A 27,834-nucleotide genomic window follows, 5' to 3' on the forward strand; every position below is an offset into this window, starting at 1 on the left:
TTCCTGCTCCCTAATTCAATGATTTCAATAATTGTAATAAATATTTTAAAATTAGGCCTAAGCGTGGCTACGTTGTAGGAAGTTTGCTTCCAAACCACATGGTTCCAAGTTCAGTCCCTCAGTCCCACTGTTTTGCACCTAGGGCAAGTAAGTGTCTTTTACTGTAGCACAGGGCTGACTAATGCTTTGTGAATGGTTTTGGTGGACAGAAACTGAAAGAAGCCCATTGTATATATATATATATGTGTGTGTGTGTGTGTGTGTATATATATATATATATATATATATATATACTCACATGTGAAGGCGCATGGCTCAGTGGTTAGAACGTCGAGCTTACGATTGTGAGGTTGTGAGTTCAAATCCAGACTGGGCTACGTGTTGTGTTCTTGAACAAGACCCTCTATTTCATGTTGGTCCAATTCACTCAGCTGTAGAAATGAGTTGCGACGCCACAGGTGCCAAGCTGTATCAGCCCTTGCGACGCCACAGGTGCCAAGCTGTATCAGCCCTTGCCTTTCCCTTGTGGCATGGAGAGTGGAGGCTGGTATGCATGGGTGACTGCTGGTCTTCCATAAACAACCTTGCCCGGACTTGTGCCCAGAAGGGTAACTTTCTAGGTGCAATCCCATGGTCAGTCATGACCGAAGGGAATCTCAGCATCAACTCCCATACATATATAGGGTGGGCCAAAAGTCGGGCACCAAAACATTTGACATTTTATTACATTATTATTATTATTAGTATTATTATTATTATTCGTTTTATTCATCACATATGAGTACATGTGTATTCACCATCATTTTATTTATTTTATTCAATTTTAGAAAAATTAAAGCAGGTCTTTGACAATTCTAGAGTGTATTGAACTTATTTTGTGCGTGACTTTTGGCCCACCCTGAGTGTGTGTTGCTGTTGCCTGGACTTGACATCGTGTGATAGTTGTAGATAAATGAAGAAGTGTTGTCCTTCATATCCAATCTTCTGTGAAAAAACATGTCTGGTCATGGGGAAATATTACCTTGCTTGGAAACAAACAGGTGAGGGCTGGCGATACAAAGTGCTTCTAGCTACAGGAAATCCACCTCAGCAGATATCCATCTGACCCATGCAAACATGGAGAAGTGGATGTTGAAAAATCGATGCTGAATTTAAAATTATAAAACACAGGCTTGTAAAACTTAGCAGAGGCAGCTTTTAATTATCCGCCCACTTTTGCATCATCGTATCGCTTCTACGCTAGTAATTGCGATTTTGTGTGATTTAATCATAACTGTATGGCGAGTGTTTCTTTTAAAGTACAGAACCAAAACAAAGAAGAGAAAAATGAAGTTGATGCTTGCAACTGTGTTGGATTTCAAAACCATTTCTCAAATCTCTTTGTTTGCTGTGTAACTTTACTACAAAGACTAAACTTGTGTTAATTTGATTAACTTTTCAGATGTTATATAATAAGAAGTTATTGATGTCATCAATAACTACTCGGAGCATGTTATCTGTAGTTTTGTCTGCAAGAATGTATAGTAATAATAATAATAATAATAATAATGATAATGATAATAATGATGATGATTATGATGATTCTTCAGAGAAATTCTGCGTTCATTTCAACATTATCAATTTGCCTGCTCGAAGAGGTAGGGGTGTTGCATCTTATAATAATGATGATGATGGTGATGATGATATTGATGATAAGGATATTGATAATAATGATGATGATAATAATAATAATAAGGATAATAATAATGATAATAACTTTTAAACTGCTGAGCAAAATAATGTGTCGGATGAGAGTTTTGGTGTGATTCAAAGTGAGGCACAAGATATATGCACAAACACATGCATGCACACACACCCATGCACAAACACACACACACTCATGCACATGCGTGTGTTTGTTTTTTTCTCTCCCCCTCCTGTTGGAAATTCCCATTGTGGCCGTTTGTAAAGAGTGCCATTGTAATGTTAGGTAGTTATCGACGATAAGTATATTAAGCTTGTGATTGGTAATTAAATGAGTGTCTAATAAATTGGTTGAATGCGACTCGACTATAGTGTCCGTTTATGCTTCTGAATGGAGAAAAGCTTCATTGCATTCCTGTCTTTTTAAAAAGTGGCAGAGGAGAGAGAGAGAGAGAGAGAAAGAGAGAGGAAGATACACACATAAGAAGGCTTGCTTAACAGTTGTTGCTTCAGCAATTGGCATTTTTCTACCTCTGGTGGCTTGTCTTGAAATGTGAAATGACTCATTCCTTATCTTCTGCAAATTTCAGTTTGAACTTAGCTTCTCCATTCAAAGACAATCTCATCTAATATCTTCTCTGAACCATACATTTATTTCATTTTATTATATATTTTATTTTCGCTTTTTATTTATCTAATTTTATTCTCTTTCTGATTCATCCATTAGGCTAGATGCAATTTTATCCAAGTTTCTGACAATCGTTATGTTTTCTCACAAATAGTATATTTTTCTATATTGCCACACATATCTCAAAAACAGGGTGTTTGCTCTAGATGTTATCACTTATTATTATCATTATTTCTTGTTCGAATTCCGCCAAGGTCAGCTTAGCCTTTCTACGTTTCAGGATCAATAAAATAAGTTCCAGTTCAACACCAGGGTCAACATAATCGATTTAGCCCCTCCTTAAAATTGCTGGCCTTGTGCTTATAATCTGTAACTATTATTGTTTCTTGGGTCTAGACGTGGCTTTGTGGTTAAATAGCTTGCTTCTTAACTATTTGGCTCTGGGTTCAGTTCTGTATGGCACCTCGAGCATCTTGGGAGTAGATTTGATAAACAGAAAGTGGAAGTTGCCCTTCATGTATATAAGTGTGTACGGGTTGGTGTGCCCTTGTCTTAGCATCTCGTGATTGTTGTAAAGGAGTGTCACTGTCATACAAGCAGTGTCCTTCATTTCTGTGAAAACATGTCTAGCAATGGAGAAATATTACCTTAGCTGCAAATAGGCGTGCTTTGGCAACAGGAAGGACATCTAGCCATAGAAAATCTGCCCCTACTAATTCTGCCCAACCCATGCAAGCATGGAAAAGCGGCTATTAAAACGATGATGGTGTGTGCGAATTATTAGACTTGCTAATCAGAATATCCCAATACTGACCCTTAGTGGTGTTTGTTCTGGTCTTGTTACTGACATTGTATTGTGCTTTTATATACAGGGTTGGCCAAAAGTCACCTGGCAGTAAATCAAAACCCATTTAATTCCCAAGATTTATTCATGTTTAGCAACTGAATGAATTTAATAAAAACGTCTAAATATGAAACATCGTGAAAATTGTTCAAACTGAAGTCCTCTTTGAGCAACACATTTTTCCATTCGAGTCAATACAGAATTACAGATAGTATTTATGGAATTTTGATTTACTGTCTGGTGACTTTTGGCCAACCCTGTATATATTTTCAAATTTTGACACAAGGCCAGCAATTCTGGGATAGGGGTGTGAGTCAATTACATCAACCTCAGTCTTCAACTGGTACCTATTTTATCAGAACGTAAAGATGGATGAAATGCCGCTAAGCATTTTGGTCCGTTGTGCTAACGGTTCTACCAGCTTGCCACCTTCATGCCTTTATACATATTGTCATCATCATAATGCCTTATACTGTGTTATGTGCCAAGTATTTTGGCACCGTACTCACTGACTGTCTGATGTTTCTCTGTGCATTCCTTTCTATCATAAGTTTGTTCATCTTTGTTCTGATCAACAATCGAGGATCTTTTGTCAACAGTCATCATGACTGGCGGTTAATGATAGAACTAACTGATTGATATGCTCTGTATCATTGTCTTATAAATATGTCTTCTGATACTTATCTCGGTTCCCGGCACTCAACATTCTTCACCATGATTCTGTCTGAGAGGTTGAAAGATCTGGTACCACTTCCTCAAGCCAAACACCCAAATTACTGGAAGGAAGGAAGGAAACTGTCTTATTGTTCCATTCTCCATTGTATTTCAATTGTCTTTCATTGTTTAGTGTTTCAAGACATCTTGTTTCTGTCTCACTTTTGGATTGACAATTGAATTCTTCATTTCCTGGCTGAAACATTGGTATGAAGGACACTATCTTGTTATTAAGACTCCCCATCATCTTTGTTTTAGCATCTGCTTTTTTATGCTGGCATGGGTTGGACAGAATTAGTTGAGACGGATTTTTTTCCATGGCTGATACTCTTCCTGTTGCCAACCCTTATAAGGGGGATATTTCCCCAACCCCAGACAAGTTTCCATGGAAGATTAGAAATGAAAGGCACCACTAAACATGGCGGTGGCACTCATTCACTTACAGTTGTCATGTGATGTTGAGAGGCAAGGAGACAACGATCCACAAAACCTGCCCTGTTTTTGAGACATGTGTGGCAAAATATAGTGTTATACTGTTTGTGAGAAAACATGATTGTCAGAAACTTGGATAAAATTGCATCTAGCCTAATGGATGAATCAGAAAGAGAATAAAATTAAATAAAAACGAAAATAAAATATAATTGCTGGCTTTGTGCTATAATTTGTAACTATTATTGTTTGAGTCTAGATGTGGCTTTGTGGTTAAATAGCTTGTTTCTTAACTATTTGGCTAATCTTCCATGGAAACATATTGGGGGTTGGGGAAATATCCCTTTACTTGGTAACAGGAAGAGTATCGGCCATAGAAAATCTGCCTCAACTAATTCCGTCCAACCCATGCAAGCATCAAAAATTAGATGCTAAAACAAAGATGATTCTTGAGTCTTAATAATAACATAGTGTTCTTCATACATATGTGACAGGCTTCTTTCTGTTTTTGTCTACCAAATCCACTCACAAGGTTTTGGTTAGCCCAAGGCAGTAGTAGAAGACACTTGGTCCAAACTGCCACATAATGGGACTGAACTTAAAGCCATATGATTGAGAAACAAACTTCATACCACACAGCCATACCAGTTCTAAAATTCATACAAATATCCCATAATTTGTCAAAGCAACGAAAAGGATCAGGAATACAGAGGAGTCTTAAAAGTACATAATCAACATGATGGATAGTCTCGGGGTAAAGTGGTCAAATGATTTGACCCTTAAAACTTGGCTGAAGGCATTGTTTGGTGTTTTTGTTTAAAATATTTAATTCTTCATCACTTCAGTTCTATCTAGCCGAAGGAAAGGTATCAGGTTTTCTGTGAGGAAACATTTATTTTCTGTCTAAGACCAGATTCAACTTTCATTGTCTACTTGATTCACAGTAACTGCAAAATTAGATTTCATGGTTATTCCAGTAATGACGTTAACCCTTTTGATACCAACCCATCCAAAACTAACCTTGTTCTATGTCACAAACTTCATGTTTATAAGTGTTCCAAATCAAAACCTCCCAACAAAAATTTCATGTTAATTTATGTTTCAAATACCGTATTGACAACAATGAAGTTATTTTATTAAGTTCTTGATGATTTTTAAAATTAATTAAAACAAAACTAGTGTTGTTCAACACAAACATGGTAAAATAAAACCAGTTGCAAATATCAATAAAAAAGAAATTTTTTTTTTTTTTTTTATGCCTCTGCATAAATTTGAATATAATCTCAACAAAAAAAAAATTATTTTAAACACGACATTCCTCAACAAAAAATAGATTGGTATATAAATTTCTTTCCATAATTAAGGAAATTTTGAGTAGATATGAGCTGATTTCCACAGTGAAAGAGTTAACGAGCATTAATCGCATGGAACCTTTCGTGAAATTATGAGTGAAATTCTCCTATACATTGTAGCTAGAGTTTCTTTTATATTCACCTACCTCCATCTATAACCACATTTTGTCAATCATATCAAGTCATTTAGTTGATTGATACCTATATGATTTCCAACATAATCCTCATTTTTTTTCTTTTTACACCTGTTTTCTAAAAAATATGTATTTATTATTTTTTTTTCAATTCTCTTTCGTTTATCAATACTGTCTAGGTCGGTTAACTTAACAAAACGTTACACAATCTAACCTTTGTGTGTAGAAATGTCAGAGCCTTTGCATGTCATTACAGACTTTTGTTCAATGTTCTGTAGATCATTGCCTTCAATTCTGACACTGGGGAGATCATTATTATTATTATTATTATTATTATTATTATTATTGTTGTTGTTGTTATTATTATCTAGTTGCACTCGTCTTGTTTCTAAGATTTTAGTTTTTACGTGTAGATTTCCAAAGAAGAAATAAAGAGATATAAAGGTCTATTTTTGTGTGAGTGTAGGCACATTTGTTTGTTTATAGATATGAAATAAGCAAAAAGAAGGAAGAGAAACACACACACACACACACACACACACACACACACACACACACACAGAAAGAGCCATGCAATTAGACGTTAGGTGTAACAAGCAAGTTAGTTGCAGAGAAAGTTTCATGAAATATTTTTCTGATGGAAACATGATATATCTACAGTGAGTGTTCAGAAAAACTCTGTAATATGAAGACAATAATTGTCACTAGAGACGTGTGCAACAGTGCAGAGTATTTTTTGCTGCTAGAGAAGGCGGAGAAAAATGCACAAATATGTTGGTTGGTATGTGACAGTGTTAAAGGTGTACCGATGTGATAAGGAGAGGGGTGAGCTTGGCTCTAATTGTTATTGAGGAGAGCTAGTGTTGTCGATGCGGTGCAATGATGGCAGAAATGTTAAGTCTGTGGATTGAGAAGAAGCATGGGCTGTTGACTCTTTTTACGCAATCAAGCTATGCTACTTTGTGTGTGATTTGATGAGAAGGCAGTAAATCACACACAAAGATTGAAAGAGGGGGATGCTGTAAAGACGAGGTAACTGACTACAAAGACTAACAATACCAACTAGTGAGTAGCTTTGATTTTAAACAGTCGTAGTAGATATGATGTACAGGACCAAACGACAGAAGTTTGTTCTGTAGTAGTCTGTTAACCCATTACCCTTTAAATTGGCCATATCCAGCCCTGATATTCTTCAAACTGATCAGATCCAGCTTCTCACACCTGCATTACAATGTCATTGTTAAAATAAAGAACCGCCTCATTGAAATCTCAAAGCTATGAGACAATGCATGAGTAATTCAAAATAATGTGAATATAAGCATTATATTTGGCAGAGTAGTTTGAATTCTAAAGGGTTGAGCATCTCAGTAGAGCAATAGTTCTGATGTTTTGATGCTGTAACTCTTCAAAATGAGGTGTTCATCATTTAACCCTTTTGTATTCAGCTCACTCTGTCAAATATTATGTTTATTGACTCACGTTGTTATGAATTAATTGTACATTATTCCATAGCTTGGAGATTTCAGTTATGTGATTGTTAAATTGTAGGATGACATTGTATGTTTGGTACAATAAGCTGGATATCTCCAGTTTGAACATAAAACAGGGAGAATATTTGAGCTCAATAGAGCCTTTTTAAATGTTAAAGGGACAAAACAGCTTTCTGTTCTCTTTTGTCTTTATTCAAGCAACATTTTGTACTGTGGTATTTTTTTCATTTGCTCCATTTTTCTTTTTGCATAAATTGTTGCCCCTTTAAAACTTAACCCACAACGACCTTGATTTTTAATCATTTAATAGATGCAAGTTGGGATGTGTGGTTAAGAAGTTTGCTTCTTAACCACATGATTACAGGTTCAGTCCCACTGTATGGCATCTTGGGCAAGTGTCTTCTGTAGCCCCAGTCCAGCTAAATTCTTTTGAATGGATTGGGTTGACAAAAAATAAAAAACAAACTGAAAGAAACCTGTTGTGTATATGTGTGTGTGTGCGTGTGTTATTATTATTATTATTACCTCCGCCTTCACTAAGGCGGAGGTATTGTTTTCAGTTGTGGTTGTTTGTTTGTTTGTCCATGGACAAGATATCTCAAGAATTGCTGGATAGATTTGGATGAAACTTTCAGAGATGTTTGGCCTCGTGACTAGCACAAAGTAATTAAATTTTGGATTGATCCGGTACCGGACAAGGATTCTGGATAATTTTTGTCTTTTTTTACTTAGTTTTTGAGAATAGTCGGGTTCATTTTTAGTATTTGTGAGAGCAGTTGAGCTTATTTCAGATATTCTCAGTTTAAAAATCATCTCCGGCAAATCGTCAAGAAGACGTTGGTGTTACCTTGGCGGAAGTTTGTGCTCTCTGAGTGTTCTTGTTATTATTAATATTTAGATGGCAAACTGGCAAAATCATTAGCATGCCAGACAAAATGTTTAGCTGCATTTCATCCATCTTTTCAGGATCAATAAAAATAAGTACCAGTCGAGCACTGGGGTCAGTGTTATCAACCAGATCCTTTCCCAGAAATTTCAGGTCTTGTGCCTATAATAGAAAGGATTGTTATTACTATTATTTTCTATGTATTCTAATATAGAAATATTTTCTGTTATTACCTGTAGCTTCAGCTTGGTATTAACGTTTCCATTCTTCACTTGGATTAGGATTGGGATTTGTTTTTCCTGTTGTGCTTTTCAGTCAACAGTGTGAAATCACCTGATATATATGTATGATCTTTTTCAAAACCTTTGAATACTTAAATGACACATGTTTTCCTTACACAACAAAAAAACTACCTTATTTCTTGTTGTTCAGGCCCTAAAATAAAACATGGTTATTTCGAATAGCCATTTTTTACACAATTCTTGTAGACTTAACATCTTTCGTTGTTACAACCCTAGGGCATAACACTTTATGCATACATACATACATACATAGTGCTTCCACACACATACATACACAGAGACATATATGAAGGATATCACATAAATGTGGATTAATATAATAGAACACATGAATTCATTTTATATATCTGTATATTCATTTACATAGAACATATAGATGTATATTATACACCCTTGCAAACATGAAAAGTGGGTGTTAAATGCTACTGAGATATATATCTGTGTGTGTGTGTGTGTGTGTGTGTGTGTGTGTGTGTGTGTGTGTGTACATATATGCACTCACACATATGAATTAATGTAGTTATACACAATGTTTTTTTTTCTACTATTTATCTCACTCATTTCTATAATAAATTTACTATGAAGCTAATATTTCGACCAAAAACGGTCTATTCATATCACTTTAAAACAACTGGCCTTCAGATATTCTTTGGGCTTCACCAAGTTGCTCACATGGCCATTTTAGTGTTCTTCATTTGGCAAATTTTTTTACAAGATATTTGCTTGCAAATACAATGTTAGTAGCATACAACCTTCTTTTCCAGCAGAGAGGAAAAAATCTCATCAAAATCTTCCATCTGCTTGTATATTGAATAGCAGTAGTAATTTTTTTTCCTTTCTCATTCGTCTTTCCCTCATGGCACTTCATTTGGTTAAATAAATACTTGTACGTATTTGAAATAGAGCAGCTTCTAAAAGTAGTATTTATGCAAGATAAATGAACTAATAAAGCTTATACAGAGTGGTTTTGTATCAATTTACTTCACTCTCTTTCTGTAATAAATTGTCTTTATAGTTGATATTTCGACATTAAAATACCCTAGTCATAGCACAGTGAAATTCATGGACTTTGGATGTTCTTTATCATTATTTATCTTATATAAACAGTATTTCTTGTAGATGTTCCAACCATTTTAACTAGATTAAACCACCCTTATAAACAAAGAGCCATGAAAATGAAAAGAATAGTTGGAGAGGGACAAACTCACTACTGCTATTCAACATTGAAACAATAAGGAGGTTTAAAGCAAGACTCTCTCTTTCTCTCTCTCTCCAACCAAAAGTAAAGTTGCTTGCTACTAACACCATCTTCTGATTTATAGAACTATAGATCGGCTACCTGGAAGCTCTTCTCCAAGATGCAAGCCTGGGCATGGCTCTTGGTGTATATGTCATATTTTTGTGTATGTGTGCAATTGTTTGTTTTCATGCATCTTCATATCAGTGCCATTCAAGCGACAGTGTATTTGTTTGCATGTTTCATGAACAATCTGTCCCATAACTCGGTGATTTTGTAAGCATCTAACAATATAACACTGGCTCCAATGTATGAGGTCCAATCCATGCCAGCATGGAACAAAGTGGATATAAACTCGATGATTACACACACGCGCAGAGACACACACTAATGTAACACATATAGGGAAATCGGATGGCCTTTACAGTGTAAAAAAAAAATCATGCTATAAGTATCAAATTAACTGAAACCTTCCATCTCCATGCACGACAAGCCAGCTGAACATTCTGCACATGGGCAGCAAGACAACGTCACAAATGCTAATCGTCTCAGCAGCTGCTAGCAATAAGTTGTTTTTGTTTTTTTTTTTTTTTACAAAGCAAGAGACTCCTATTCCCTACACATTGGGATGGTGCATGCACTACACATTCCAGAATGCAACCAAGAAAAACGCCATCTGCTTGAGAGGTTGGCCTCTCATTCGCCAGCTGTCACCTAAGACCACTATATCATCATTATTGTGCCTTGTCTTTTCGCTGTCCCCTTTACCACTACTAATGAATGAATCAGTGTTATGCTGTGTGTGAGTCAGGGGCTGGCTGCCTTGTAAAACTCAACACTTCTTTCAGTGAACAGAATTTCCTTAAATCTTTTCTTCTTTTTATTATTACTATATTTTTCTCTTAGCAGTTTTTTTCCCTCTCCTCTGAAATTTAAACTTATTAACTCCTGTGAATGGTTTTTAGCTGTAGAAATATTGAGGTGCATAGAGTATTTATTTATATTTAGGCCATTGTACTGTTATTAAATCCATGCTGTGGTGTGAAAGTATTATGAGCATAGAGTGGGAGTTCATTCATCTAAGTTCAGTGATATTTGTCATTTCTAGATGGAAATGACAAATATTACAGCCACCTAAATATAGGCATCAACCGACAGTAAGGATTTAATGATGTGCTTAATAAATTAATAATATTAATAAAGTTGTCTGTGTGTGTGTGAGTAGATTTGTACATATATATATATATATACATATGTATATCTTTCATCTGTTACAGTCAATAGACTGTGGCCATGCTGGGGCATTGCCTTGAAGGGTTTCAGTTGAACAAATTGACCTCCAGTCTTTTTTTTTTTTTTTTAATCTAACATTTAATCTGGCAGTCTCTTTTGCTGGATCACTAAGTTGTGGGGATGTAAACACACCAACACTGGTTGGGGGATAAACACAAAAACATGCATATATGTGTACACACACACACACACACACACACACACACACACAGAGCAGACTTCTTTCAGTTCCGTCTACCAAATCCACTTGCAAGGCTTTGATTGGCCCAAGGCTTTAGTAGAAGACACTTGCTGAAGGTGCCACACATTGGGACTGAACCCAGATGTGGTCAGTGTCACTTATTTGGGGCTTACTACACTTCTAGGCAGGTTGGGTGACCACATCTTGCTCGTTCATTCTATTTTGACATAGTTTCTGTAAATGGGTGCTCTTCCTTACACTAAACAGGGTGTTGAGAATGCATCATATTGTATACCAAGCACTTCAGATGTTGTCATGTCTGCAACTGGTTAACACTAAAGGATTCTCTCCTTTCATTGATATACAAAATTACTGTCATCCTCTATAAACGTCATATACCTTGTACCAGTGCTGGCTTCTCTTTGCACACTGCATCTAGATTTCTCTGGCATCCAGTTTCTCCTTCTTGATTCATTTGCACTTTGTCACCATTCATGCACACTACTAAAATCACATATAGAATGTAACTCACTTGATTCACTTGTCTTGTTTTTGCAACTCTTCTGCATTCAAGGCTCTCTCTCTCTGTCTATCATGCAACATTTCACATCATTCATAAGCAGCATTATACCGTCTGCCCTTCACCCTGAAAGAGAAACTCTTTGTTACCAGTAAAGTTAATATATCCTTGAACATTTTTCTAGCTTGCTTACTTTGGCTACTATACTTAGAGAACAGAACTGCAGCCAGGTAGGTCACCAAAAGCTATCACATGATTCTAGAGGGCCTTCCAGTCATCTGGGATAATCTGTTCCTCCTGTTTGCTCTTCCAGTAGACTACCTTTTCTGTCAACCTGCTTTGATGCTGCTACAACTTCTGTGCATCCATTGGAAACACCATATATAGTTTGTATCTTATTCCCTTTTTTTGCATATCAGTCTTGGCCATTCCCCCCAATGGTAACTGAATCCTGTCTTCTTTTTTTATTTACTTTAGTCTTTGCTAAGTTCACTTTGAAGCATCTCAATTTCACATTTTGCTTCCCTATCTGGAATTTCTTCTCTAAATCAACTACACTTTCAGCAATGAGAACGAGGTCGTCGACACAGAGATGTTCCGATGGAGAGAGCCAGTCTTAGATTCCTCTGTTATGGTTTGGAGAACTGTGATAAGCAGGAGAGGACTTAGAACTGAGCTCTGATAGACTCCTGTGTTATTTCTTTACTACCCACAAGGGGCTACACACAGAGGGGACAAACAAAGACAGACAAACGGATTAAGTCGATTATATCGACCCCAGTGCGTAACTGGTACTTATTTAATCGACCCTGAAAGGATGAAAGGCAAAGTCGACCTCGGCGGAATTTGAACTGTGTGCATTCTAAATTCATTGCTGGACACACAATTGAACATAACTTGTATTGCTTTCACAAGCTATTCATCTACCTTTAACTTTTTTTTTAGTGGCCACCCAATCTAAGAGTGAGGGACCTTCTCAAAGACCTTGATGAATGCTAATTTTAGGGTCTTTCTTTTCACTAAGTAATTTTTCTGCAGTAGTAGTATCACTAAGAATATAAAGCATTGATGGGCACCCCTTCCTGACACAGAGCCAAATTGTATTTCATCCAGGCCAATCCTGTTCCTTATGAATTTTTTTCACAACCTTTCATGTCTTTTATAACCTGGTCCCAAAATTTCATGCCTCCATAGTTTATCTCTCTCTCTCTCTCTCTTTCTAGTGCCTCTTCTTTACTTTTGTAACAGTTTATGATGTTACTGTTTGCTATACCAGTCATTAGGTATGGCTCCTTGTATTATTTGATTAACTATTCAAGTGACTAGCATATTGCCCTGCTTCCACCAAATATTTTAGGCATCTCTGCAACTATCACTGACGGACCAGCTGCTCGCCCAGCCTTCATATCCTTAGTCACATCATCTACCGTACATAACGAGCCGGAACAGATAACAGAAAGCATCTTGTAAGATACACCAACGTTTCTGCCACTTCACTGCCTATATATATATATTGTCTGTCTGTCTGTCTGTCTATTTGTGTGTGTTGTGGGGAGTGAAGAATCTATGTACATGCATGTGTGTATGCATGTCCTGTCATAATCATATATGTCTGTGTAAATGCATGAATGTGTATGTATGTGTGTGTGTGTGTGTGTGTGTGTGTGATGTCAAAAAGTCTCTAAGCTGTTGTTGTTGTTGTTGTTGTTGTTGTTGTAACCCTTGATCAACCTTAATCAAGCATATATGCACAGGTGTGGCTGTGTGGTAAGAAGTTAGCTTCCCAACCACATGGTTTGGGGTTCAGTCCCACTTCTTGACACCTTGGACAAGTGCCTTCTACTATACCCTGAGGTCAACCAAAGCCTTGTGTATGGATATGGTAGATGGAAACTGAAAGAAGTTCATCGTGTGTGTATATATATATATATATATATATATATATATATATATATATATATATATATATAGAATACAAAGTCTGGAACTTGACTGACGAAAGAAAGCACCGAATGACCTGACCTTGTTTTTCCTTGTCCTTTTTTTTTGTATCATCTAACCATCTGGATGTTTTGCGTTCTTGTCCTATTTTTTCTATTCTTTTTTTTATATACATATAGTGGCATATGTACACTTTGGTCTCTATGTATGTGTGTGTATGTATATGTATGTATGTATGTGTATATATATATGTGTGTGTATGTATGTATGTATATATATATGTATGTATGTATGTGTGTTTGTGTGTGTGTGCGTGTTTATGTGTGTGTGTGCGTGTGTTTGTGTGTGTGTGTGTTTATGTATATATGTGTGTGTGTGTGTGTGTATGTATATATGTATGTGTGTGTCTTTGTGTTTGTTAACCACTACCACTTGACAAATGGTGTTGGTCTGTTTTTACATCTCCGTAACTTAGCAGTTCAGCAAAAGACACCAGTAGAATAAGTAACAAGCTTTAAAAAATAGGTACTGTGGCCAATTCCTTTGACTAAAAATTCTTCAAGACAGTGCCCCAGCATGGCCGCAGACAAATGACTGAAAAAAGTAAAAGAAATATATACATGAGTGTCCTGTGAATATAGACACAAGGCCTGACATTCTTGGGGAGGGGGAATAGTTGATTACGTCAACCCCAGTGCTTGACTGGTACTCATTTTATCGACCCCAGAAGGATGAAAAGCAAAGTCACCCTCAGTGGAATTTGAATAAAATAGTAATCAAAGGGGTCTTTTGGTGAAAAAGAAAAAAAAAATGGCTAAGAACCACTGCTGTAAAAGACATTTTTGTCATACGTTTTCTTTCAGTTTCGATCAACCAGATTCTCTTGTAAGGCATTGGTCAGCCTAAGAATATCAGAGAAGACACTTGCCCCATGTGTCACGCAGTGGGACTGAACCCAAAGCTGTGCAGTTGAGAAGCAAATTTCTTAAGCATACAGCCACACCTACATCTTTATATATGCCAGCAAACTCTAAGATTGATATTCACTTCTTATTTTTTGCCATTTTAAATTTGTCTAATTATAGAATAAGCTACACATGTGTACATAATGTATTAGAGAGATGTGCTACATGTACGAATAGCATTCAGTATTTCATCACATGGACATAGCTTTTTGCTTGTTGTTTTTTGCATATTTTTTTTCTTTTTCCGTTCAACAAAAATCATTGGATGATTGTGTAGTTTTTTTGTTTTGTTTTTCTTTTTTTTTTTGTTTGTTGTTTTCTTTCCCTGGTACATTTTCTTTAACATGTCTGTTATTGCCGGTTGCAACAAATATGCATAGAACTTATATCTTTTAAATCTAATAATTTTGTAATCTTAATCTCCAGTACACTTCTAAACCAACTCGAAACTCCATTAGCAATAATGACACTAGGGAAAATAAGCTGTAAAATATATACGATACAACCATAAACTAGAAACCATATATGCTGCAATGTGTACTACAGATTCTGTTTTTCAGACCATACATCTCATTAAGAAGATATCTTGCTTTCTTGAGAGCAACAACATAGTAATAGATAAAGAAAGAGTGTGACGTATGTCCGTATGTCGTAAGGTAATTTATTATAGCTTACAGCAAATTCATCTCATGACAAAATGAACAGAAGCTACATTCTTTCAACTTCTTATCATGGATTTGTTAGTTGTTTAGATAAAAACTAAAACAAATTATATCCCATTCTGGATATTCTTCTCAACCTCCTGAAAAGGGAATCTCTTTAGTCTTTCACTTGTATAAGTGCTGTAAGAATACTTGCTGAACTAGATGTAGTTTTTTGCTATCAGAAGTTGTTAGCATTAGCTGTGTTTCTTTGAATGTATAGATAGGTAGGTAGGTAGATAGATAGATAGATAGATAGATAGATAGATATACAGATAGATAGATAGATATACAGATAGATAGATAGATATACAGATAGATAGATAGATATACAGATAGATAGATAGATATACAGATAGATAGATAGATATACAGATAGATAGATAGATATACAGACAGATAGATATACATATAGATAGATGAAAAAGTGGACAATAAATGATTTTACAAAGAGAGAGAGAAGTGTATATATGTATATATATATACACGCAAACACACACACACACACACACACAAACACACACACACTCTCTCTCTCTCCCCCTTTAACAGGTTTCACTCTCCTGGCTGTTGACTTTGTGTACTTGATGCTTACTGAAGTGTCGTGTCATAGAATGAAATAATGTACCAATAAACACAGTTGTGAGGTTCAACAAACTAGATATTATCACATCAACTGATAACATTGCTGGTCTGGTTTAGTATTCCAAGGATTTTCATCTCCATAGTCCAACAGTGTGGGATATTGACTAACTCAAACTCAAGTACAAAGCTGTTGTTATCCCTCCAAGTTCGGAATAGGGGTGCAGGCACCCATGTTATTATATTCTAGTTTGAGATGATTGGGTCAGTTCTTCAAAGACTGAAGTATTTGGCTGAATTATTATTGCCCAAGCCAGCGGCAGGGTTACAGGAGGTGGATAATCTAAGCAGATATTTTCAGATATCTAGTTTGGCGCCAGATATTTCCAAATACATCTTTTACTGTTACGTAAGTCGGTAGTGTGTTGTATGTGTTTGTGCATACAGGCGTCTAGTGGTAACGATCACAGAAATAAGCTTCCATCTCTTAATGTGGATTTATCACACTGGCACAATGTGTTACATAGAAGGGAAATGAGGAAGTGAGATTGTAGGATGTTCATGCATTTCTCTAGGGTAATTAACAGCATAAGTCAAGTGAGAAAAATGTCTACCCCAGCAGCTGAAAACGTTTAGTAGAAGCAACTTACTTAATATCTATGAACGAGATCAGATTGGAGCCTGGTGCAGCCGCTGGCTTTCCAGACCTCAGTGAAAGTGAGGCAAAGTGAAATGGCAAAGTTTGAGTTGAACGAACTAACAACCAGTATATTTAGAGAACATTGGTTAAAATAACTCTTAAATCATCGGCTTCAAGTTAGATTTTTAGAAATGTATTTCATAATTCATTGAGTTTGCTGTCGGGACTTTCTATTAATTTATTTGTTCACTATTGAAAAGAACACACACACACACACACACACACACACACACACACACACACACATATTTACATATGTATGTATATGCACATGTGTGTGTATGTATGTTTGTGTGTGTATATGTGTATGTATAATGTATATATGTGTTTATATATATATATATGCATGTATATATGTATGTGTGTGTATATACATATGCATGTGTATATGTATGTGTGTGTAATGTATATTTGTGTTTATATATATGTATATATATATATGTGTGTATATATATATAGGTGTGTGTTTATATATGTATATGTGTATATTTAATGGTAATTTAAAATGATGTCACTTGTTTAAATATTTGATTTTTCATCAATAACCATTCAAAACAATAGTCATTGTGTTACAGATAAATGTCTTAACGAAATGAAGGTGTTATTTAGTTGTTGATTCATCAATAATTAAAATCAATGTTTCTATTGTCATTACAGACTTATTAGGGTCGGCTTGCCTTAGCTCTGTAGTAAGGGAGTTCATTTTGCTAGCAAGTGGTTTTGATTTTAGTCCTGTGTGGCATCTTGAGCAAATGCCTTGTAGGTCTTCAGGCTGACTAGTGCCTTAGGAGTGAATATGGTTAATGGAAACTAAAGAAAACCATTGTATACATACATGTGTGTGTGTGTGTGTCAGAGAGAGAAAAAATTGTGTTCGTTTCTCATACTATTTGACAACTGGTGTTGGTTTTTTTACATCCCAGTAATTTAGCAGTTTGGAAGAGAGAAAAAAATGGAAAAAGGAACAGAATATGTAGCAGACGTAAAACAAATAAATATTGGAATCCATTTGATGGAGTAAACCCTGAATTCATTTTGATGGCCAATTCTGAATCTTCCAGTTTTTTTTTTTGTTGTTTTCCTCAACAAAGTTTGTGGAATGTGTCAATTTTTATTTTTCTCAATTGCATCATTATTTTAGATGTGTGAAATAACATTTTATATGAAATTTTACTGCTTGAACAAATGTACACACAGCATATACTTGATTAATTAATACATAATTAATTTTAAAACTCATTTTTATATTATAGATTCAATTAATTACTCATACAATTAAAAAAAATATACATTATACAAGTTTTCAAATGTGTTGTGAATATGGTGTTTCTCGAATAAACGTAGTCTAGGTCATTGCTAAATAGCAGCCAACAATAGCCAGCTGTTACATTTTCATTCCAAAATCTCTGGTATTGTGTTTCCTTTGCATGAAAATCTCAGTAAAAGTATTCATTCCATTTGCTTGTTGTGTACTGCATCAAAAGTGGAGGCGTAATGGCCGAGTGGTTAGGGCAGCGGACTCGCGGTCATAGGATCGCGGTTTCGATTCCCAGACCGGGCGTTGAGTGTTTATTGAGTGAAAACACCTAAAGTTCCACGAGGCTCCGGCAGGGGATGGTGGCGAACCCTGCTGTACTCTTTCACCACAACTTTCTCTCACTCTTACTTCCTGTTTCTGTTGTGCCTGTAATTCAAAGGGTCAGCCTTGTCACACTGTGTCACGCTGAATATCCCCGAGAAGTACGTTAAGGGTACACGTGTCTGTGGAGTGCTCAACCACTTGCACTTTAATTTCACGAGCAGGCTGTTCCATTGATCGGATCAACTGGAACCCTCGACGTCGTAACAACTGCATCAAAAAATTTTTAAGACCATCAGAAGTGTACTTTTGAGACATCCAACAGCCTGTTCCTTTATAACTATCCGCCTTCATATTTGGAGGACTTATTGTTCCACAGAGAGAAGAGCTTGCAGTATCTCTAAGCTGCTCCTGCAGATTCTGCATGAGGCAAAGCATCTGATATTTAGTTTGCTTGCAATAATACAGTGGGCCATCATTGCTTTTGATTGTAACTCAGTTGCTTGTTTATTTTGTTCAAGTCCTTTATCTTTCTTCTTTGATCTTGAAGTGTAAAAGTCTGCTTTCTTTCAGGCATGTATTTAATCCAGCCATATCCGGTCCAAATATTCTACTTTGAATTAATCATGCATTATCTTGTAGCTTGGAGATTTCGATGGTATGACTGTTTATTTTTAAAATGACATTGTAAGGTAGATGCAAGAGGCTGGGTCAGATCAGTTTGAACATAAAACAGGTGGAATATTTGGGCCTCATATGGCTGGTTTAAATGCTAAAAGATTAAAATTTTCACCAGATTATTTTTAAATAATGTAGTTTTGCATGTTGAGAAAATGAATGTAATGCTGGTCAGTAGCATGCAAAACTGCATCAGTATAGAAAACTTGAAAGTATTCTGGGATTTATTTCAAAAAATTCCAAGAAAGAACTTAAGACCCTGAACAAGCAGAACAGATTCAATATGGGACCAGCTACTTGTCTTGGTCACCTACATGATAATCAATGAAATATATGGCATATTTTCGTAAGATCTGTTGTTGTGGTTTGCCATTGTGCCTTAGTTGTAAAAGTGTTGCAAACATAGTTTTAAAAAGGCTTGTTTTTTTTTGGGGGGGGGGGTTAACATTGACAATGATCTGAACAAATCTTTCATAGATTTTCATAAAGAAAAATAAAAATAAAATCTCATCTCAAAATACTACGGCGTGCTACTGAAAACCAGGGAAAATGCTTTGTGGGTTGCTGCTTCGAAGTAAACTTCTTTGTTTACTAGTGTTGTTAGTTGAGTCTTAAGAAATGCATACACACACACACAGGCGCATGCACATGCACACACACACACATTTGTGTGTAGCTGTTAATCATTCAAGTTGCTCCTTCAACAACTAGAGAAAGAACAAGCTTTATCCCAAGTCTTTCAGTTAACAAGGAAAAGCTAAGTTCAAGGGTAGGTAGGTGGGTTAGCCAAGTTATACATAAGAACTGCTCATGTGGAAATCAAATCTTATAATGTTGACACAGGCAGCATGGCTAGCAGAAAACCACTTAAAGGAGAAAACTAATGAGAGCCAACAGAGAGGGTAGTACTAAAGTCTATTGGCTTGTTTTGTATCACATGTACACTTATAAATCTCATTTCCATGTGTGTGAATGGCTGTCAATCTAACACAGTCTTAACCAGTCTATATACCCATCTAAAATCTGCCCAACATTGAATAAAGGAAAACACAAAAAAGACTTCTCAGTAGGAGTTAGTCTTGACTGTACACAATCATTCATAGCATTGGCTATCATATTGTCGCCCCTTCCCACTGCAATCTCCACATACCAAACAGTCTACACTGGTTTTTCTTCAGTGTATAAATGCTCAGCTGTCATATCAGATTGTAACAAAAGCTTGTGTATGTGTTATGTTGATTCAGAAGCTAATCTGGTCATACTTTGGCCTCTCAAAGATTCTTGTTTCATCTACAGGAAATTCTAAATTATTTCTCTAGCAGTAACTACTATCTCAACTCTGTCTAGTGTGTTTGTGTGTGTATTTATTGTTACTCATATATATATGTGTGTGTGTGATGTATGTATGTATGTATGTATGTATGTATGTATGTATATATGAAAGAAAAAAAAGGGACTTCACAAGACTCTTTATTCACTGCAATCATTTTGTGAATTCCATTTTCTTTCCCTCATATTTTTGATGAACTCTATGGATACAAACAATTCCTAAAGCAAATCTGGTGGCATATACCACCATTCTGTTGTAGACATAAGGTAGTTGTGGGCTGGGCTTTAAACAGCATACTACAAAGTATATACCCAAATATAAAATTTTTTTATGTACATAAATAGTGGGGTTGTGTTAACCACATGTGGAGAAATAATAGGAAAATGAAAAATAATAATAAGGCAGAATGCTAAACTGGAAGCATATTTTAATAAAGATTTCTAACCGGCTTTCATTGCATAGCAAATTTTCAAGAAGAGGGAGAATGAAAATGTTTTTTACAAAGAAGTACAAAATGAAGAAAATAATATATAAAAAAATAAACATACCAATACATTATATTGTCTTTGAGCTTTTAAAGTTCAATGGTAATTCATGTATATAATGGTTGGAAAAATAAGGATGCATGAGAATTGAGAGTTGTGTTAGGTTTAAAAAAAAGGGCTAAAAGTTTGTGTTAAGCAGGAAGTGTGGTGTCAAAACAGGAAGTGTGTGTAAGGGGAGACAAATCTTTTTAGTTGGAGTTATGAACTCTTTTTCAACAGGAAGTTTATGTCTGTTCCTAGAGAAATAATATATATATATATATATATATATATATATATATCGTTGCTATTATGCAGAAGTTCAAAACATTGCCTTTTCAGAAAACGAATAAATAGTTTCACCATTCCATAGCAAAACCGTCCTACTACACATTGACAATTTTTGATATCTTGGCATCTGAAGCAGCTGGAGATACGATAGTTTGACCAAAAGAACCAGCTATTGCAAGCAAAAATAAATATTGAAAAAAAAAAAAAAACACATTTGGCCAAATTTGGACATGCGACAGTTTAACATAATAGCAACAATCGAGAGATCTATGTATGTGTGTGTGGGAAGCTATTTGACAGTCATTACAATATTGCATAGTGCCTTGTCATATTTGTTCTATCCCACTGTGCCCTGAGTTCAAATCCTGCTGAGGTTGACTTAGACAACGACAATAATGACAATGATGTATCCATTTTAAAATTTATAAATTTGTGCTGATTAATCCAGTGTGACCGCAGCTTGTTTGCCCCAGTTCCTATCTTCATTTACTAATTCCCTCATGTCATTAGTTAAATAACTTGAAACCCCCAAAAGCATAAAAGAATGACATGGTTCATTGCTTTTTTAATAGTGAATACAGGAGCTTCTTGCTTCACTAACTCAAAGTCCCGATGCTGTGCTGCACAGATATAACATGGTAATCTACTCTTATCTGAGTTGTAGAACATTATAGAGCTTTCATCAGTAATTTATACTCTTTTATAATTCTTTTACTAGCTTCAGTTAATAAACTGTGGCCAAGATGGGGCGTCACCTTTTGCTTCAAAAGTTATTGGCTTGGGAACAATAAAACACAAACTTGACCTGAGATGAATTTGAACTCAAGGTATAAAAGGATGTAAGGAAATATTAGATATTTTTGTCCAATTCTGTGTTAATTCTTCCATCTGCTCAAAGAACTAAAGATGAGTTTACCTTATTAGGACTTTATAAATCAGACATTACAACTATGATCATCTCATTTTGTTTTACCCGGTGTATCTAGAATCACATTATCCAATGGTCAATGAGTGATTCAAGAGAAATTTTGCTGCTATATCTAGTAGGTCAGTCAGCCGCATAGGTTTATTTTTTTTTCTCCTCCCTATTTCCCTGTTTTATCAATAGGTTAGACTGCTGATTAAAGCTTTACAACTGTTCATGCAGTTGTTTCATTAATTAAGGAAGAACAAAAAATTTAAAAAAAAATTTTTTTAAACATGTACACTGTACTGAGCTTCCAAGTTGAAATGGTTTCGCTCAATAACAACCTTGTTTGAAAAGAAAGAAAAGAAAAGAAGAAAAAAACTCCAGGCTGCTTATATCCTCAATAGTGTTACCCAGTGTTTGATCTACTTCCTGAATACCTACACTTTATTTATTGGTTTATGCTTTTTACATGCACCTACATCTCTGTACAGCCTCCCACAAACACATCTATCAACTTGACTAGTTTTTGTTGCTTTGCAGTAGTAATAGTAATGGTAGTGGTCGTCATCGTCATCGTCATCGTCATTGTTGCCACCACCATCGTCCAGTCCACGGTGTATCTCAGTAACAACATGGGTTTCTTCTTGTAGCAGCTGGGGTACCTAATTTACCAATTCCTTTGTCCTTATTTTATTTTTGTCTTTGCTGGATCCTTACCTCCCCACCAAATATCTTGTCTTTATTATACTGAGGTCCAGAAATAATAACAAGTTTCACTCTGAAGTCACCTCAAACGGTTACAGGTCTTTTTTCTTCTTTTTTTCTTGTTTACTGTTGAAACTTCAAGGCAAATGGAAAACATATGCTGGCTGGCAAGTGTATATTATGGCGGTAGCTTCTCTTGATTTGTGTTTGTTGTTTGTGTCTAAGGAGATGAAAGGGAGAATATTCTGTAGCATATTTTTGCCAAGTGTTCAAATAAACAGCTTTGAAATAATCTTATTAAAAAGTATAGCAAAGGTAAGATTGGTTATTTCAAGTAAAAAATAATAATAATGATGATAATCCTTTCTACTATAGGCACAAGGCCTGAAATTTGCAGGGAGGGGACTAGTTGATTCACTGGTACTTAATTTATCGATCCTGAGAGGATGAAAAGCAAAACCGACCTCAGCAGGATTTGAACTCAGAAGGTGAAGACTGCTAAGCATCTTGCCTGGCATGCTACCGACTCTGCCAGCTTGTAGCCTTAAATAATAATAAGAAGAAGTAGAAGAATGATAATAATAATAATAATAATAATAATGGCTTTGAATTTTGGTTCAAGGCCAACAATTTTGGGGGTGTGGTGGTGGTTGGGTAATTGATTACATTGAACCCAGTGTTTAACTGGTACTTATTTTATCAACCCCTGAAATGATGAAAGGTAAAGTCAACTGTAGTGGAATTTGAACTCAGAACATGGAGACAGACAAAATGCTATTAAGCACTTTGCTTAGTGTGTGAATGATTCTGGCAGCTAATTATAATAATGATAATAAAGAATTTATTATTGCCACAAAGGGATGGTTGTTTACATCGAAATTGAATAAAATTAAATGAAATGGCGGTATACACCGTATGCAAAATATGGTAATGCCTCAAGAGATCCAGAATTATTATTAAGTGGTCCTATTCCAGTTTTATTCTTTGGTTTATAAGTGCGTGCTGAAAGTCAAACCATGCACTGCACTCTCACTTAGTATTCAGCAAAATTTTAAGAGGGTTGCATTGTGATCCCTATCTTCACCCTGAAGTCGATGAGGCTTTGCCTTTGGGTGATGTTTGGTCATGTCCAACGTGCACCCTCCTTCACCATTGCCACCTGACAGAAGAAAATTGCTTACAACCCTTGTTGGCCATAAGAAGGTGATTGTTAATTTCGATGGACTCAGCCATTACCTGGATCCAACAACTGCTCAACAATGTTCATATACAAGTATGTGCCAAACAATCTGGGTGCACCATAGACAGGACCAGCTTGATGGCGCTTTAGCTCCTTGTAGAGTTTATTGTGAACAGTACCCACCATATATACATACACCTGATAGTTGTTGTTGTTGGCACTCAGTCGCTTACGACGTCGAGGGTTCCAGTTGATCCGATCAACGGAACAGCCTGCTCGTGAAATTAACGTGCAAGTGGATGAGCACTCCACAGACACGTGTACCCTAAACGTAGTTCTCGGGGATATTCAGCGTGACACAGTGTGACAAGGCTGACCCTTTGAATTACAGGCACAACAGAAATAGGAAATAAGAGTGAGAGAAAGTTGTGATGGAAGAGTACAGCAGGGTTCGCCACCATCCCCTGCCGGAGCCTCGTGGAGCTTTAGGTGTTTTCGCTCAATAAACACTCACAACACCTGGTCTGGGAATCGAAACTGCGATCCTATGACCGCGAGTCCGCTGCCCTAACCACTCGGCCATTGCGCCTCCACACCTGATAGTATTGCCAGCTCAAATATTACTGGAAATAATCCTTAGCCCCTGCACTAAAAGACCTTCAGTCCAATTGATTTTCATTGAACCTCACATTCATAGTTTCCCTTGATGTTTGTTGCTCATGTCCATCACTGACCCTCTATAAAAAAAGCTGATATGGAAGTTCAGCAGCTTCATCACCTGACAGGTAGAAGTCTCCGAGCACTTGACAACAATCAAGATGCCAGACACTCAATTTTGATCCTCAGTTCAACCGAGGCTGTAACTCTGTCAGCTTGGCAGCTGCGAAAGATGATGAGGATGATGATAAATATGATTTATTTCTGAAATTAAAATAAGACTCGTATGTATTGTTAAAGTATGGTTTGTTCATAGTCGTTCTGTGTTCATTGCTGTGAAATACAAGTGATATAAAGTTGTTTTGAGCTTACACTTAAATTATAATGATACCTGCACTTGTCTCTTTTCATTATTTAGTAAATAAATTGAGAATTTATATATTTTTTTTATTTCTCTCATGGTGTGTTATTATTGAAGGATTGTTTTTTATTTGCGTCTTTCTATGTATTAATACCAGAAATTATAAAACGAAATTAAATATATTAAGATAGTTTTGACGATGATCACAAACCAAACAAAATCCTCCTGCTTTTATTCCATCTTTACCGACCGAGTTTGTTTATTTTACAACAAATCATGTGATGATTCTATTGCCATGGTAACCACTTTATTAGCACAATCACACACACGCAGAACTATTCACATACACACACATTCAAAAGCTTAGTTACATGTTTCTATGAAATTCCATTACATAGAGAAGTTCTATTTATTAAACTTGCTTAATCATACTTTCTGTATAATCAGTGTTTTGAAACTAATGAAGTCTTTATGTATCATTCTAGTTAAGACGTGTCCTAGCTTCTGTCGCTTTCATCATATGTGTCTGGTGTTGTGCAGTAGTGCACCAATATTATGCAGTGTTGGTATTTTTTTTTTTTTTTTTTTCTTTTCACTCAACGATATTTAATAGTGTAGCACACTTAATGAAACCTACCATAGGTGCAAGCATGGTTGTGTGATTAAGAAGTTTGCTTCCCAGCCACATGGTTTCAGGTTCAGTCCCACTGTGTGGCACCTTGGACAAATGTCTTCTATAGCCCTAGGCTAATGAAAGCCTTGTGAGTGAATTTGGTGGACAGAAAGTGTGTGAAAGCCCATCATATATGCATGTATATATGTACATGTGTTTTTGTATGTATGTGTATCATGTTTGTTCTGTTCACTGCTTGACAAACTATGTTGGTTTATTTACATCCCCATAACCAGCAGTAATGTTAGTACTGGCTTAAAAGAGACACCTTTGTTTGACTAAAGTCTTCAATGCAGTGCTCCAGCATGGCCACAGTTCAACAATAAAAGATATCTTCACAGTGAAGCAACCCATTTATTTGACATATTCCTTATAGCTTCATACACACACACACATACGCAGGGTTTTTTTTTCTTCTATTTACTGTTTCTATCTTCTCCGTTTTCAAGATGTTTTGTCTGGACAATTATTTTAGCAACCTTGAAGCTTTTTCTCCTCCTCCTCCTTGCACTTCCTCCACTCGTAACTCTGGCTTTATTTCTTGTGTCTAAAGCATATCAAATGAAAACTGGTTTCTGAGTTGGTTGCATTTACTTAAACCAGAGACAAAACCCTTAGACATAACTGCAAGGTTGTGGACATTATATTAGAATGTATGTACATGTGTGTTTTCTCTCTTTCTCATCTAGACTGGTTGCAAACCAAAAGCCACTGAAAATCCACTTGACCCAACCAGCCAATAATAATAATACTGTAACGTAACAAAGTGTAATATCATTGCCACCGGGGTAAAGTGGGTAAGAGTCTTATGTAATATAGAATCCATATGCTAAGTGAGATTTTGTTTGTGAAGCCAAACGACATCTACCTTGATGTGATCATTAAAGCCTGGAAGGGAGAGATTGTGCAGGGTGTCATGTGGGATATCCCTTCCCCTTTCATGTGGGATGTCCCTTCCCCATTTGCCCCATGACTTGGTAATCTAAGGCTTACTGGATTTGTGTTTACTTACCCACAACACAAAAATACAAGGTGAGAGTTTTATACACGGAGCTTGAGTCTTGTTAATATTGGTGCTGGTTCCCACCGAGGTCGACTTTACTTTTCATCCTTTCGGGGTCGGTGAATTAAGGCTTCTTGTGCTTCACGACATATATAATAAAAGTTGACAATTTCTTTTTTTTTTACCTTACATTTATTTTGTAAACAAATTATACAATATTTCATAAGCATTTTATAATGTTTCTTTCTTTTCTGGAAACTCACCACAAACTGGCAGCTGATGGCTCGCGGATCGACACCGGTCCGTGGACCACCTCTTTGAGTAGCACTGGTCCAGAGCACACAATACCCCCTCCCCCCAAAAAAACGACAGTTATTTTAGCTGCAATATCTTTGATCACAGATTTACTTGACCAGGGCTAATCTGAGGCTAAACAGCAACTAATCCCACAAAATTTACATATCTTCAATTTGCGTCCATTATTAAAAAATTAATTTACTATCTCACTTTATTAAACAACTTTAAATCATTATTTAATTATTCTTAAGCCACCCTTCAGTCATCAGTTCCTATTCTGTTTCTTTTTAATTATAATTTCACAGTTATGATATTTATCCATTAAGCTAACAAGACTGTCTTGATTTTGTTATGGTAAATGTTTGTGGCATTTGTCAGCAACAACCATTTCTAACAGAGGCACAACAGGTTACAGATTTGGCAGGAGGAATTAGTCGGTTAAGAAGTATAAAAGTCAAACCCCAGCAAGCGAGATTTGAACTCAAGAACATGAAGGACCATAACTAAATACTGCAAGGCATTTTGCTGTCCAGTGCTTTACTAACGATTTTGCCTATCCATCATCTTGATATTTGTCTATGGCTATATAAACTGGAGTTGAAAACATTGTTTATTGAAACAAAGAAAACTATAGTCTGTTTACTGTAGCAAACCTCTGGCACCTGGCTATGTCTCACTAACAAGCTTTTAAAATTGTAAGCACAGCTGTAGATTTGACTATTTTATCTTCTTCATCATCATCATCATTGTTTTTATTGTTGTTATCATTACACAGGTGGTGTGGCAGAATTAGTAAAGTGCTGTGTATTGTATTTAGTTGCTTTTTAAGTTCAAATTCCCTGTAGAGCCATCTTTTCATCTTTCTGGGGTCAATGAAATAAGTACCTTCCAAATACAGTGGGAGCAATAAAACTGGACTATCTCATAATTTGGATGTCCCTGTCTCAGAATTTGGATGCCCCTGTCTCAGAATTTGGGTGCCCCTGTCTCAGAATTTGTACTTTGGTAAAAAAATCATCATCATCATCATTAGTGGAAAACTTCGAGTAAGCTGATAGAATCAT

At 36.0% G+C, this 27,834-nt stretch overlaps 1 protein-coding gene across 8 annotated transcripts in view; it reads left to right on the forward strand.

Annotated features, from left to right (window-relative positions):
• LOC106882391 (uncharacterized) overlaps positions 1 to 27,834 on the forward strand; it is a 350,086-nt gene that overhangs the window by 222,859 nt on the left and 99,393 nt on the right. For 2 of the 8 annotated variants that reach the window (XM_089354753.1, XM_089354757.1), the window contains exon 6: positions 13,051 to 13,159. The exons of the other annotated variants lie outside the window; for them this stretch is intronic. The gene's annotated coding sequence lies outside the window, so the exon portion shown is untranslated. The remainder of the gene's footprint in view (positions 1 to 13,050; positions 13,160 to 27,834) is intronic. 8 annotated transcript variants of the gene reach the window in all.

This window comes from Octopus bimaculoides, chromosome 7, assembly GCF_046866305.1.
Source record: "Octopus bimaculoides isolate indiv1 chromosome 7, ASM4686630v1, whole genome shotgun sequence".
Taxonomy (NCBI): Eukaryota; Metazoa; Mollusca; class Cephalopoda; order Octopoda; family Octopodidae; genus Octopus; species Octopus bimaculoides.